We start from the raw sequence: 15,291 nt of genomic DNA on the forward strand, positions 1-15,291 counted from the left end.
TAATTTGATCAAAATGTTGGTTATTATTTTTATTTAAATTTCTTTCAATTAGTTTGTAAACTTATTCTAAAACGTATTTGCTTTCGTAGCATAGTGGTTGTGCATTCTCTTTGTAAGTGAAAGGTCGCGAGTTCGATTCTCACTGGAAGTTAGGTTTATTTAATAATTTTATTTATTATGATTTTAACCTCTGACCTCAGGCTATTAAACAACAACGCATCCCCGTTGCCCTCTAGCTTTCCCAAGTTCATTCTAGCATATCATACCATTCCAATTGCTCATTTCCACAATAGGTACTCCAATATAATAGCCCAAGCCAATAGAGTTACATAGTCACAAGTCGCAACAACAAGATCCTAGGAGGTTCAGACATATCACAAACAAATTTTTCATCACATAACAACATGAAAAACCACATCAAGGATATCCCAACCTCACATAACAATTTTTTTCCAGCACCTAATATCATGTAAAATCACATCATTTATTCTCAAAACAAACATTCAGCGAGAATGTAACCCATCAATAGCATCTACAAGCCCTCGACCATGACCAATAATTTTTACATACATGAGATGCACAAAGATAAGATAGTTCGATAAGAAACCATGTCAAAAGCACCTACTAACACACACCCTCCCCTTGGTGCTACTTATACACTACTACGCTCCTAAACCTTGCGTCGATTCAACACTTTGGAATCCAGAGATAAAAAAAACAGCAAGTTAAAAGATTCCAACCATAGAAATCGGTTCTAAGGGATTTTTTTAAATGTCCTTTACCACAACTGACTTCGTTTGAGAGTGGGTAACTTAGAGCTAACTCAAACAAGCGTGAGGAACTTAGATCGAGCTTGGAACGGATATGGGTAGGCGTCAAACACTACTGTAGGAGGAACACAGGTCACCGAGTCTAGGTGGTATGGGTCGTGGGTTACCGCTAATCGGCCGAAACGTCGCCCAATGGCCGCTGGAGCTGTCGACGCACGCTAGATCTGATGAACGTCTGCTCGTCGTCGCGCTGCCTGCTGTTGCTCGTTGGGGATGGTGATGCGTCGCGATAGGGAAAAGTCGCCGGTCGTCGGAAGAGGCGTGGTTGTGCTGGGTAGCGAACGAGAAGAAGACACGGGGGGAGGGGGGAGCTGGCAGCTCAACGTGTGAAGAAAAAGAATGTGAGGTTTCTAGAGCTTCTTTCTTTTCTTCTATGTTTTAAAATTAAAAACCAATTACCCAAATTTAAAAAAAAAAAAAAAAGAAAAAGCCCATGGGTTAAAAGAATAATTGGGTTAGAAGAATTATAGTGTCTAAATTTCCAACAACAAAATAAAACAACCAAGTCCAACGACCTAGGACAAAAGCCGAAAACAACACTTCATTAATTTAAATTATAAACTCGCAACCCACGACAGCCTCATAAAAAAACAAGGTAGAACAATTAAAATAATTTTCGATTCAACATCGAGACTTGAGATTAATCTAACCTAAGTAACGCGGGGCGTTACACACACTTTAGGTGTCCTTTTCCTATTTCTATTCCGATTACTAACTTGACCATCAAAGTGTCTTAGGCGAGACATGATAACTCTCCAAAAGAGAGTTATTCTGGTGTTTATTTGGGTGAACATGTGCATTAAAATGTCAAAGTGTGTCGGTTTTAGGTCATAATTAGCACAAATAGTGTTTAATTGCAAACTCATAGCTAAACGTACTTAGTCTTGAGAACTTTGGCCAAAAACAGCATAAACTCGCGTATTTGTGGTTCTTTTGCATAAGTTTTTTTAGGAGGAGACGAGAAGAGAAAGAAGTACAGAACCAGAGAGGAAAAGTCACAACATTGTCAAGTCGGAGCATATAAAAGCTGGAGCATAGCGATATCAGGGCATGGGTGTCCGTACAGTTAATTCAAAAACACGGGATTCACTTATGTCAGTATCCCCAGTCGGGTGCCTTAAAAATGGGACCCGATATTTAAAGGAAAGGTTGCCCTAGCCGACAGACACGCAGATCCCAAGGGAAACAAATTTTGAGAGCTGAAAAGACCAAGGGAGAGAATATACTCATTTTCGGGAGGAGAGCTGACGCCAGAAAGGGGAAGCTCGTCTGCTGCTTTGCGCTGACTGCTCTTCTTCTCTGTCATTTAGCTAATTTTCTTCTATGGGTTGTATTTCTTCTTCTTCCATTTTGTTTTCTTCACCCATTATGAGGTAAACCCCATTACGGGGGAGGTTCACACGCTGTAACTGACTTGAGACGAATCTCTAGCACACTACATTTATTTTTAAGCAAATCTGAATTTATTTCTCAATTCTTCGCGTTACTGTTGGCCGCTATTTCGTGTATGCTAGCTCCGATATTGACCCAGAAGGGCTTGTGGGTGCTGATTTATTTTGCTTGTGATCAGCGCTTTTCTATAGCTATAAGGATACTCAGGAATGAGGTCCCCTAATAATGCCTATAGTTTGGATTTATTGCTTGGGTATTTAGCAACGAAAGTTGTATTTACTCATGTTTGGGGTGTCTCGAAAGGGAACCGAGTCGAACTGGGCACTAATAAATGTTAGCTATGCTAGAGTATAGGTTGATAACGTGTTAAAGTATGTTGAATCTCCCTCGCCACCTTTATATCTTTTAATCCCCCATTATCGCTTCTTATGCTGCTATTTCCTTGCGTTGATAGCCTTGAAACTGTTGTCTCTTGCAACGTTCTGTCGTCCTGTTGTTCCTTTGTTTTAATTCTTCTAGATAATACTCATACTCAACTCTGTATATTTTTTAATTGTTGGTATCTACTTTTATCATTAAAATATAAACCAAAAATCCCTGTGGATACGATCTCGTTACGTACTACAATTGACTATTCTTGTATACTTGCACGCATTATCGACATAGTTGTGTGGATGCAACAAGACACCGTACCAGCATCGAGTTGTTTTGGTTTTAGGTTCCCTTGTTCTCCGGTCGGACTGTTCGTCCGAGGGACACATGGCCTTCGACCAAAATTTACCCTGAACAGTTGGCACTATCTGTGGGGACGATGTTTTTAAGCAGACCAAAAACTAGTTCTTCGCACTAAGACATCATCAGAATGGCCTCCAACAAGGAGTCATCCTTCGAGAATATCTTGATGAGGAGCGTCGGTGTAACAAGCCCATTGATAAGCCTGCCTTGACTCTCCCTGCTCCACAAAAAGCAAGGGGAACCTGGGACTCTGTCAACGCCCTCCGCCCAATTGGCCATCTAGGCAAACGGAAGGTGGCGCACCCCCATCACAAAAGTTTCAGCATTCCGTATCGAGATGCGAGCAGCTAACACCCAGATGGCCTACCAAATGGGACGACTGATCGAAGTAGTCCTGTTTGGCTAAACTCGCAGAAACCTCTCCCTTCCCAATGGGAGCGCGGTCGAAGGCGAACAATTGAAGGGAGCCCCAGGCCCCGACCCATGGAGGGCTTGGAAACGAGGACCCTCTGACGTCTCCCAGGCTTGCTGAAGGGTCGAAAGACCTTTAGAATAAGCTCAACAAAAGTCGCTCTAGGTGCAAAGCAACCAACTCCAACGTGGACTCTCAAACTAGCACCGAAACGTCAAGTAGGGCGAGTGGATTCCAAGTCGAGATCGGGCGGGAGGAGCTAGACTAGGTGAAAGAGGAAATCTTCAACCGAGTGAAAGCCGAGCTCAGAGTAGGAGAGGCTGGACCCACCACCGAGTACGAACTATCGAATATCGTCCAACAGCCATTCATGACCAGCATCCTAGCCATGGAATGGCCAAAGGGGTTAAAGGGGCCTCGCATCAACAAATATGATGTATCAGCCGACCTTGTGGACCACGCCACGTTGTACCATGATGTCATGCATCAAGCGTGATATAGCATTCCAAGTAGTGTCGGGACTTTTCTAGGACCCTTATCGGACCTGCTCGGTAATGGTTCCATAACCTCCACCAACACTCGGTCGAAAGCTACCAAGACTTGGCTAGGAAGTTTGTCAACTAGTTTCACTATTGTTGCATCAATAAGTGTACAGAAGCCCACCTCTCATCTGTCAAGCAAAAGTTGTGCAATGACTTAAAAGTGTATGTTGCCCACTTCATCAATGAACGACTCCGAGTACCGAACTGTGACGACAGTGTGGCCCTCTGGTCGCTCTTCCAGGGGATCAAAGAAAGGAAGCTCATCTGCTTGCTAGGCAACTACCCCGCTAAATTTATGGATGAACTCACGATCCAGATCAACCAGCACATAGCGGGAGAAGAGCTACTACAGGCCTAGTCCCTGAGTAAGAAGTCGAGCGACTCGGCTCAACGGGACAAAGGGAAGCCAATAGAGAAGATTACCTCAAGGAGGGAGTCCAGTGAAACTCGTCTAGACGCTAAGGTAGAACGGCCACAAAGATACCAGAAATATACACCCACGCAAATCCCCGTACACCAGATATTGACTTGGACCGATGAGCCCTTATCGACAACCTACTACAGTCGCCGGAGCGCTCCCGAACCGGTTCAACCAAAAAAGACAATAACAAGTATTATAAGTTTCACCGGGATCACGGACATGACACTGCTGACTGCCGACCTCAAAGATCAAGTCGAGTCTCTAGTCCAAAGAGGATACCAGAAGGAGTTTATAGGTGAAGGCTCGGAGCCAGGGTGTCGTAGAAGGAAAGACAACGACAACAGGGGCAACAGAAGTCAAAGTCCTCGAAGAAAGATGAACGTCTACTGGCCATCCTCACCATCAACAGAGGCCCGACAAGCCCGAAACAGGCGAGGGGCACGTGAGGTTCTGACCACGAAAACAGCCGAGCCAAGGTCGACAGTAACCTTTACAGACGGAGAAGCTGGAGTCCAAATCCAGCCACATAACGATGCACTTGTGATTATAGATGGAGGGAGCTCGGCCAACGTTCTTCCCCTAGGGAGTGCTACGCACGCTCGGTGGGACTCCACAAAGCTCAAAAGGTGTCTTTCCCCGCTGATCGATTTCTTAGGAGAGAAGGTCTACCTTGAAGGCGGCATTGAACTACCCCTGACCTTAGGAGAGGGGAAAGAGGCTATCACCCAGGTTGAGGAGTTCGTAGTGGTAGACGACCCTTCAGCGTTCAATGCCATACTGGGTAGGCCAGCAATACATCACTTTAAGACTATCCCATACACCTATGACCAGGTAATGAAGTTACCCACTCCTAACGGGATCGGGACTATGGACGGACAACAACGGGCTTCGCGGGAGTGTTATACCACTGCCTTGAAAGAGCTAATGATGGTATGCGCTATCGACGTTCAAAGCAAGCAGCCTAAATCGGGTCTCCTACAGAAAGACTCACCCTCGAAGAGAAACCGAATGAAGGCGTCACCGATGAGGTTACCGGATATGAAAAAAGCATTCTGTCAGTATAAGAGTTGGAAACGGTCTTCATCCGAGGGCCTAGAAAAGCCACCAATGTAGGCGCGACATTTTTGACAAAGAGTGCCTGGTCGGATTCCTCAGAAAGAACACGGACATTTTCGCTTGGTCCCACGAAGATATGTCCGGCATCGATCCGTTGGTCGCCGTGCATAGGCTAAATGTCGACCTTAGGGTCAAGCTGATAAGACAGAAGAAGCGAAGTATGGATGCAGCATGCAACGCTACCAGGGTAGAGGAGGTGGCCAAACTGTTAAAGGCAGACTTCATCAGAAGTCCATTATCCCGAATGGCTGTCCAACGTGCTTTTGGTAAAAAATGCCAACTGGAAATGGCGAATGCGTGTCGACTTTCGCCAACCTGAATAAAGCCAGCACCAAGGATAACTTTGCCTTACCACGAATAGATCAATTGGTCGACACTACCGCTGGACATGAATTATTGACATTTATGGATGCTTATTCTAGCTATAACCAGATCAAGATGCACCCGACTGATCAGGAGCACGTTTATTACTGAACAAGAGTTGTTCTGCTACAAGGTTATGCCCTTCGGGTTAAAGAATGTTGGGGCGACTTATTAGAGGATGGTGACCAAGATGTTTGCCTCACAGATAGAGAGGAACATGGAGGTGTAAGTTGACAACATGCTCGTCAAAATTCGGACTGTCGAGCAGCACGATGAGGACCTTTTCGAAGCCTTCAGGGTCATGCAAAGTCATGGTATGAAACTGAACCCGACCAAGTGCACCTTTGAAGTAAGGCCAGGTAAGTTCCTCGATTTTATAGTGAATCAATGGGGGATTGAAGCAAATCCCGAAAAGATCTAAGCCATTCTAGACATGAAGTAACCGATATAAGGTTGCCGCCCTGAACAGGTTCGTTTCTCAGTCAACCGACAAGTGCCTGCCTTTTGTAAGATACTTAGGAAGGAAGGAAATCTCGAGTGGACGAACGAATGCGAAAAGGCCTTTGCAGAACTAAAGTAGTACCTAGCACCGGCCCCTTCGCTAGCTAAGCCAAATTCGGCTGAGCATCTATACCTCTACCTGGTCATTTCGAAAAATGCGTTCAGCTAGGCACTTGTCGAGGAAGAAAATGAAAAATAGTTTCCCGTATATTACACAAGTAAGGCCCTAATCTGAATGAAAACCCGCTACACTCAAATCGAAAAGGCAGCTTTAGTGCTTGTCACCGCAACGTGGAAGCTGCAACAAATACTCCAAAAGTTTGCAGCCTTGGGAAGAATCATGAAGTGGGCCATAGAGCTAAGCGAGTACGACATCCAGTACTCCTCCAGAACATCCATGAAGGAACAGACTGCCCCGACTTCATTGCCAAGCTAACTCTGACACGAGCAAAAGAAAGCGACAAGTTCAATCCAGTAATGTTTGAGTAGAGATTTGAAACTTATGTGCTTTTATAATTAAGTAGACATTGGATTGAGGAATGCTCAAGTCGACGTATATGAGTGTTGTTAAATGGAAGTGGAGGTAAATTTAGAGCTAGCTAAATATATGTTTTAGTGCTTAATGTTTGAGTGTTTTTTAATTTAGTCCTATTTGTTTAGAAAATTTCAATTTGATTCCTCACGTGTTAATATTTTTAAACTTATCTTTTCTTGTTGGTGAATACTAAAAACAACAGATTGTAAGCATACATGACATGATACTGGGTAATTTCAATTTTATAGAATAATTTGGAGCAGAAGAAATTAAGATACATTACAATAATTTTCTTTTTTGTCGACAAAACTTTTGACGACAAATCGCAATTTTGTTGTCATAGGGTACTTTTGGCTACGAAATGTAGTTGTCATCTGGAAAAGTACCCTATGGCGACAAAATTGAAATTAGTCGCCAAAAGTTTCGATACTTTTAGCAATGAATATTACATTTCGTCCTTAAAGTACCATATGGCAATGAAATTGCAATTAGTCGCCAAAAGCTTTGAATAGTATGAGATTTTTTATTCAAAACTTTTGGCGACGAAAGCTAGATTTCATCGCCATAAGGTACTTTTGGGGACGTAATGTAATATTCGTCGCCAAAAGTTTTAAGAAAAGAGTGGGAATTTCACTGTCAAAATTTTTTAGTGAAAATTAAGACAACAAAACTTATAGTGACAAAAGCTAGATTTCGTCACCATAGGGTACTTTTGACGACGAAATGTAATGTTCACCACCAAAGTTTGGAGAAAAGAGTGGGAATTTCACCGTCAAATTTTTTTAATGAAAATTAAGACTATAAAAATAGTGATTTTCGCAACAAAATTTTACTTCGTCGCCATAGATCACAATTTTTAATGAAAATTAAGGCAACAAAAATAGAGAGGAGGGGTACATGGATGAACCGATACTACATTCGAATGAGAGGGATCCTGAGATCATGGAAGCATGGTTAAGAAATACTTAAAAGAATTGATAGTTACTATCTATACCAACAAGGTGCACCTTCCTTTTCGGTAGATCGATCATAAGAACTTCAAAGTTAAGCATGCTTGACTTGGAGCAATCTTGGGTCCGGAGACTTCCTAGTTGTCTTATTAGGAAGTATATGAGTATTTTCGCTCTTCTAAGTAACTCAGATAAAGACGGTGGCGCAACCAGGTCGCATAAGATTGAAGAAAAAGAAAAGTTCTAAGGAAGAAAATGAAATGCCTAAACAATTTAACACATAACAGGTAACCGAGATAATAACAGATTTCTAAATTAAAATTTCTCATGAGTGTGAAGTAACCATCCCTAGCAAACTTCTAAGGGCTCGTTTGATAACCATTTTAGAATTGGTTTTTGGTTTTTCTTGTTTTTAGTTTTTGGTTTTTGATTTTCTGTTTTTAAAAAATAAAAACCATATATGTTTGATAACAATTTTTTGTTTCAAAACACGTTTGGTAACCATTTTTAGTTTTTTGTTTTTAAAAAGTTAGAAATTTGAAAGTACATATTAGAGAGAGAAAATTTTATGTAGAGTAGAGATGACAATGGTGAGGATGCTCTCTCCCATTCTCGTTCTCGTGAAAATTTTTAGTCTCCGCATCCACTTCATTCTTGGGTTCGAGAGATCTTCTCGAGAAAAATTATCAGTTTTATAATTGTTTTTTAATTATTTTTAGAATTTAAGTATAAAGAAAGTGTAATAAATATATATTAATTATTTAAAAGATGGAATCGGGGATGAGGACGGGGTCGGGACATGCATTTCCTATTTCTGGGACTCGACCATGTGGAAATTTTTGTCTTCCCCTAATGTAGAGACATGAAAATACAAGTTGAGAGAGATGTAAATCAACTTTTGGAAAATAAATTTTAGAGAGATAAATAAAAATATTTAGAAAAAAATAGTGAAAGAAAAGTTAAAGACAAAAAGAGAAAATTTTAGAGAAAAAAAACTAAAGTCGAGAGGAAAAGATATGTTAAAGAAAAAAGAAATTATAAAGAAAGAGAAAAATTACAATAGAAACAAATTTAGAGATAAAAACAAGATTCAAAATATAATTTTCAGAGGAAATAAATAAATACAAAGATAAATAAAAGTTACATCGAAAGAAAATTGAATTAGAAAATAAAATATAATTTTCAGAGAAAAATAGATTAAAAAAAGAAAGAAAAGTTATAAAAGATGAAATTTTAGAGAGAAAAAATTAGGAAAAATATTAAATTTTTAGAGAGAGAAATGAAACTGGTTTGTTAGAGATAAATTTAAAAATAAAAAAAATTAGAGTGAAAAACTAAATTTAAGACCAACATTCCTTGGTCATTCATTTCATCTAGTTAATTCAAGAACAGAAAAAACATCTGGTTTGTAACAACCCGTATTTTCTAATACGGTCATTCTGACAAAATGCGGAAACGTAACTTTCAAGAAATCTTAAGAACTAAAATTATTCAGTGGAAGCAATTTCTTTACAGAATTTTTCTAAACTAACTTAACTAAATAGGAGGATGACTTTCAAACTCATGCCAGTATGCTAAACTTCACCTTCTACCAGAACGATCATTCAATCCTTCATCTGAAAAATATTTAGGAAAACAAAGATGAGTACAAAAATACTCAATAAGCAATTTCCATATCGAATTTCAAAATTTATTTTCCTTTCAAAACATTCGTAAAAAAAAATACGAACAGATCAAAACTTTTAAAGTCCTTTAAAATATTTAATACAATTTTCAAAACTTTCAAAACAAACTAAATTTTCAGAAACAAAGTCTTCAAATAAGGTAAAATTTTTAGTCAATCAAAACAAACTTTCATTATTTCAAAACAAACTTTCATTCATTCAAAACGAACTTTCATTTGATCAAACTCAAAATCCTTCAAAACAAACTTTCTTCCAATCAAAGCCTTCAAAATTCCTTCTAAAACATTTGGTACAACTTTCAAACTTTCGAATAACTAAATCATTCAAACATTCAAAACAATCTTACATTCATTCATACTTTCAAAATCAGAGTGGAATGTTGCATTATTTGGGTAGCCTACAGAACATATGTGGTTACCCGTCGGTAACACCAAATCAATCAGAAGCTTCTATCAGAGTTGTCGAATTAATATCGACCAGAACAGAGTTGTCGAAATAATATCGACCAGAACAGAGTTACTTAAGTGTGAGGCCATGTGAGTGAATAATGAATCTTCATTCTCAAGGAATGTCAAACCACAAAAGTGCCTTCCCACAAATAAGCCAGAACAGAAATTCATCAATTCCAAATTAGGCTACTACCCCAAATAAGCAAAACGTTCCTCAAAACAAAATCATGGCATATCCGGATAACTCTATGAAATCAATCAAAATATATTTCAAATAAAATGCAAAACAAATACTTACTTTTGATATTAAATTAATTCAAAACATTGAAATAATTTAAAACAAACTTTATCAATCATCCCAAAACATGATTTCTAATATTTCACAAATAAACAAAATATCAATTTCAAACCTTTAAATACATTTAAACAAAACTTTATCAAATCATTTAAGAATACTTCAAATACTTTGCAAATAAACATAATTTCAATTGCCAAATTAGTTTTCAAATCTATAATAAAACTTCAATTTTATAGGCAAGATATCAATTTCAAATCTTCCTATCAAATCCAAAATACATTTTAGTTTTTGAAATACGACAAATCACTTACAACACTTTTCGAAGGGGTACGGTAAATTACTTACAATACTTTTTCGAAGGGATATGACAAATTACTTACAACACTTTTCGAAAGGATATAGTAAATTACTTACCTCTTTCAGAAATCCTACGAATCTAATTTACTTCTTCTTTGGTAGTTGTCAACTTAGAGGCCTAGAAACAACCAATATCCAAAATCAATTCTTAAATCCTATCAAGGATTTAAAATTCAACCAATTACTAACCCAAATCTTATCTACCCAATTTTCTCATTCAAAACACTTTTTTATGCAAAATAATTAGGAAAGTATGGATTTGGGGCTACAAAACCAGATCTGAAAACTAGGTTAAAAAGCCTCTAAATTCAACAATAACAAATTTTAAAATTAGAAGAATCGATATAAATTAATACGTACAAAATTTACAAAAAGTTTCTCAATAAAACCAGCTTAAAAATCTTCTAAACAATTGAAAATTTGGGGATTTTAAATCTGAACAATTTTCTGTTTTATAAAATAAAACTTCCAAGAATTTTCCATAAAACAATTAATAATTTATTGATTTTTATAGAAAAATCAGATCTGAAAACTTTATAGAAAACCTTTAAAATTTGGTAAAAACATATATTTTTTTCATGTAAAAAATCATAACAACAGACTATAATTTATAGGATACAAATAGGTAAACTTTTTATGCAAAAAAAAGTCTCAAAATAACTCAAAAACAGTTTCATAAATAAAAAGATTCAAATAAAAAATTCTGGAAAATTTTTAGGATAAAAAGTTCTTAAAATATTTTATTCTAAAAAACAAAGACCTCAAAACTTTTCTCAATAAACTGAATTAAAGAACTACAAATCAAGAAAAATAAAACAAAACAATGAGAAGAAAATCTTATCGATCTTTGAGAGAAAATACCAAACTCTTCTTCTTTTATTTTCTTTTTTCTCCTTGAGAGAAAACTAGGTCTAACAGTTTAAGAAAATAAAACCTAGGGTTTAAGGGCTTTTATAACAAATCCTAATGAATCCTTATTTAAAAAGGATAATAAAAAGATAAAGATTTAATAAAACTCTTTCTTTTTATTTTTTTTCAAATTCTAAGAACAAATTATCTTTCAAAAATAATTTCTAAACCAAAAAGGTTTATCTTTGAGAAAATAAAAGAAAACAACTAAAAAATAATAATAATTTAAATATATATATTTATATTTTTTTTCGGTTGTTACATGGTTGATATATCTGTGAGTTATCTAGCATAGGCATAAAATATGAATATAGGTTCATTACGCAAATGCACATGCACATGCACGTGTGGGGATCCTACATAGGTGTGTATGTGTGCAGTGTTTTTAGACATCTACCTTGATTGTTTTCAAAACTTCCACATACTTGAATTTCTAAACTTGAAATAACTGCTCCGGAATTTCGCCATTGAGATCATTCGAATCAAGGAGCCTTTAGAAGAATTATAATCTACCACTTAAAAACACTTCGGATCCCATTTCGTTTTTTATTTTTGGCTTTTGATTTTTGGTTTTTCAAAAACCATTTTGAAATCCTAAGTAAATTAAAAAAAAAGTAGTTTTATTTATGTTTTTCAAAATCTAATTTTGTCTTCTAATACTATTTTTTTCCTTTCTCATATTTTCTGACAAAATTCTTTCTCACTCTAAATTTTTTTTTCATCATAAATTTCTCTCTACAAAATTTATTTTTCTCTCACTAAAATTTTTATATTTTAAATATTTATTATTATTTCTCTTTCTCTAAAATTTTCATCTTGATCTAACTTTATTTTTCTAATAGACCAGTCTCATTTCTCCCTCTAAAAAGTTCATATTTTTTCTCCAACTTTTTCTCTCTCTACCATTTCGTTTTTTACAACTTTTCTTTTTCTTCTTAATTTATTTTTTCTCTAAAAATTATATCTTATTTTCTTATTCAATTATTTTTCATGGTAACTTTTATTTATTTATTTATTTTCTCTAAAAAGTATATTTTGAATATTGTTGGTATCTTGAAATCTTTTCTCACTATACTTTTTCTTTCTAATTTCTTTTTTTCTTTAACGTATCTTTTCCTCACAAGTTTATTTTTTTTCTTAAAATCTATCTCGTTTTGTCTTTAAATTTTCTTTCACTAATTTTCTTTTTCTCTCCAAAATTTATCTATTATCAAATAGTAAACTGGTGATTCAAAGCTTTAATCAAGGTGATCATCGAGCAATTGACATGATCCATCTTGAACATAGTATTGAGGACTTAAAGACTAACACTTTATTCCACGTCATAAATTCCAAGACCACTTACAAGCTATTATTAGGGCGCCCTTGGATTCACAGAAATAGAGTAATAACGTCCTTATTGCATCAATGTTTCAAATTTTATCAAGACGACATTAAGAAAGTTGAAGCTTATATGAACCTGTTCTCAGAGCCTGAGTCTCATTTTGCATATGCGAAATTCTATATGAAGACTGATGCTATAGGAGAAACTATACCGACAGAAATTCCCTTGATCAAGAGCTGTGATAAACCAAGTTGGAACAACATGAAGATTCAGCCAAAGGATTAATCAAAGAAATAAATAGTTCTGATATCCAAAAGAATGAAACATTTGTAAGTGTCACAAAGTTATGGGCTTCGAAGGTTAAGAAAGTGCCAAGTGTTCCTATACTTCGCTATGTCCTTTTATTTCAACGAAAGAAGGGTGAATCACCATTTATGGAATGCTCGGGAAACCTAAAGGCTGGTGATTTAGGAATCTTGAAATAGAACTTCACCAAACCTCTTACGAAGATAATAAAGCAATAGGCTAAAAACCCTGAGGACGGCCATATGAAGATGGTCTTGCCTGAGCAACGAACGAATGATGGATTCAACCCAAAAGCATATAAGCTTTTGGCAAAAACAGGCTATGATTTTACAACTCATACTGAGTTTAAAAACCTAAGGATCTTCGTGAAGGGATGTGAATCCCGGAGTGGAAACGGATTTTCGTTGCTGATTTTCGGGATACAAAATCGAATTTTACAGAGGGAAAATACAGAGGAAATTCAAACCTTTGAAGAACGTTTCTTCAGTGAATTCCCCTCGAACACCACCACCGGATCTTCCTCGCGATCCTCTTGGGTCTCGGGATCATGCTTGTGGTAGCACCTTGATCGAAGAGAGGGAGAGGTTGAGAGAGTTTGAGAGAAATCGTTGGAGGTTTTTTTTTCTGTGTTTTGTTCTGTAAAACGTTTTTCTCTTCTCCAACACTCTTGAAGAAGAAGAAGAGGGATGACCTGGGGTAACTCCCCACGTCACAAAACCTCCCACTCCCCTGCAATTTTGTAGGGGAGTTAATATTAATATTAATATATATATATAATAATATATAATAATATATATATATAATAATTAATATATATATAAAATTAATTAATATAATTAATTATTAATCCAATTAATAATTAATAAATATATATATATACATAAATAATTAACACTTAAGTATTTATAAAATTAGAATCATATTTTAAAACATTTCTCTCGTATAACCTATGGTTTTAATGTACATCTTATGCACATTATTTTTAACCTATAGTTTTAATATGAATCTTATTCATATTAATTTTATTTAAATCTCATTCAAATAATATCTCTCATAATATATAGTTTTAATTTACAATTAACTATATATTATAATGTATCAATATACATATAATCCCTTAAGTAATTTGAACAATTCAAATTCTTCCAAAAATTTGATCCTCGTTTTACCCGTTATGAGCTAGCAAGGAGACCTAATGGACCTACAGATCCGAAGCTCCAACGATGCAAGATTAATCGGTCAAACTCATTGACCGAGTTAATCTAGTTTTGTTAACTACGGGTCATTCCACTAAAGACCCGCAGTTGCACTCTTCTCACTGCAGAATGTTTTCGTGTCCATGGATATACGACCATTAATGACGAGTCAATCCTTCACGAGTGTTCGTAACTCAAGTTGGGTCAAATTACCGTTTTACCCCTGAGTTACATCTTACTCCTCAAACACCACTGCTCCTCTAATGAACAACCCGGTTATGGTCCAACCAATAACCGGAAGTCCCTCTCGGCCAATGAGAGGGCGGGGCCCTTTATTCAAGTCCCGGAGTCAGCATTTAAGGGAACACTCATCTACTCCCCTAAAGTCGGGGAGGAGTGAATTCCATCTTGTGAAGTTATGTTCCCAGCTCCCCACTCGGTCTCGTCCCCAAAATGGTAGGAATGTTGAGTCAGCGACTCGGGCCACTCTCACCCATACAGATCAAAGAACGAGCCCTCACGGGCAGGAGTCCATAACTCACTCAGGATTGAGAATGAGTTGCCTGGTCATCCTAAGAAAAGGCAATCTGTTAGTTAACGGTGTTACATCTAAAGATTACCTATTTCGCGGTCCGGTCTTATACAAACTCATTGTATAGGATACCCCCACTCGAATGTCTCCACACGAACGACCTGGATCGAGTCGTCTGTAACCTTTACAGAGCGAGCCGTATCCATAGTGTTGTCAGGATAAGGTACCCAGCCTTATCTATATACTATAGACCTTTTAGGTTATTCACGGGACATTATCCATTCATATATCAGGGGTATATCAAATATATACCCCGTATATCAACTATATACCCCGTATATCAACTATATACCCAGTATATATATTGTCCCGATTACATCACAAATAACCTTGGATGTTTAGTTTATTGGATTTTGGATAATGCAAAGCTATGATTCA

This window comes from Momordica charantia (assembly GCF_013281855.1).
Source record: "Momordica charantia cultivar OHB3-1 chromosome 5 unlocalized genomic scaffold, Mcharantia_2.0 BLBB01000005.1, whole genome shotgun sequence".
Lineage (NCBI taxonomy): Eukaryota > Viridiplantae > Streptophyta > Magnoliopsida > Cucurbitales > Cucurbitaceae > Momordica > Momordica charantia.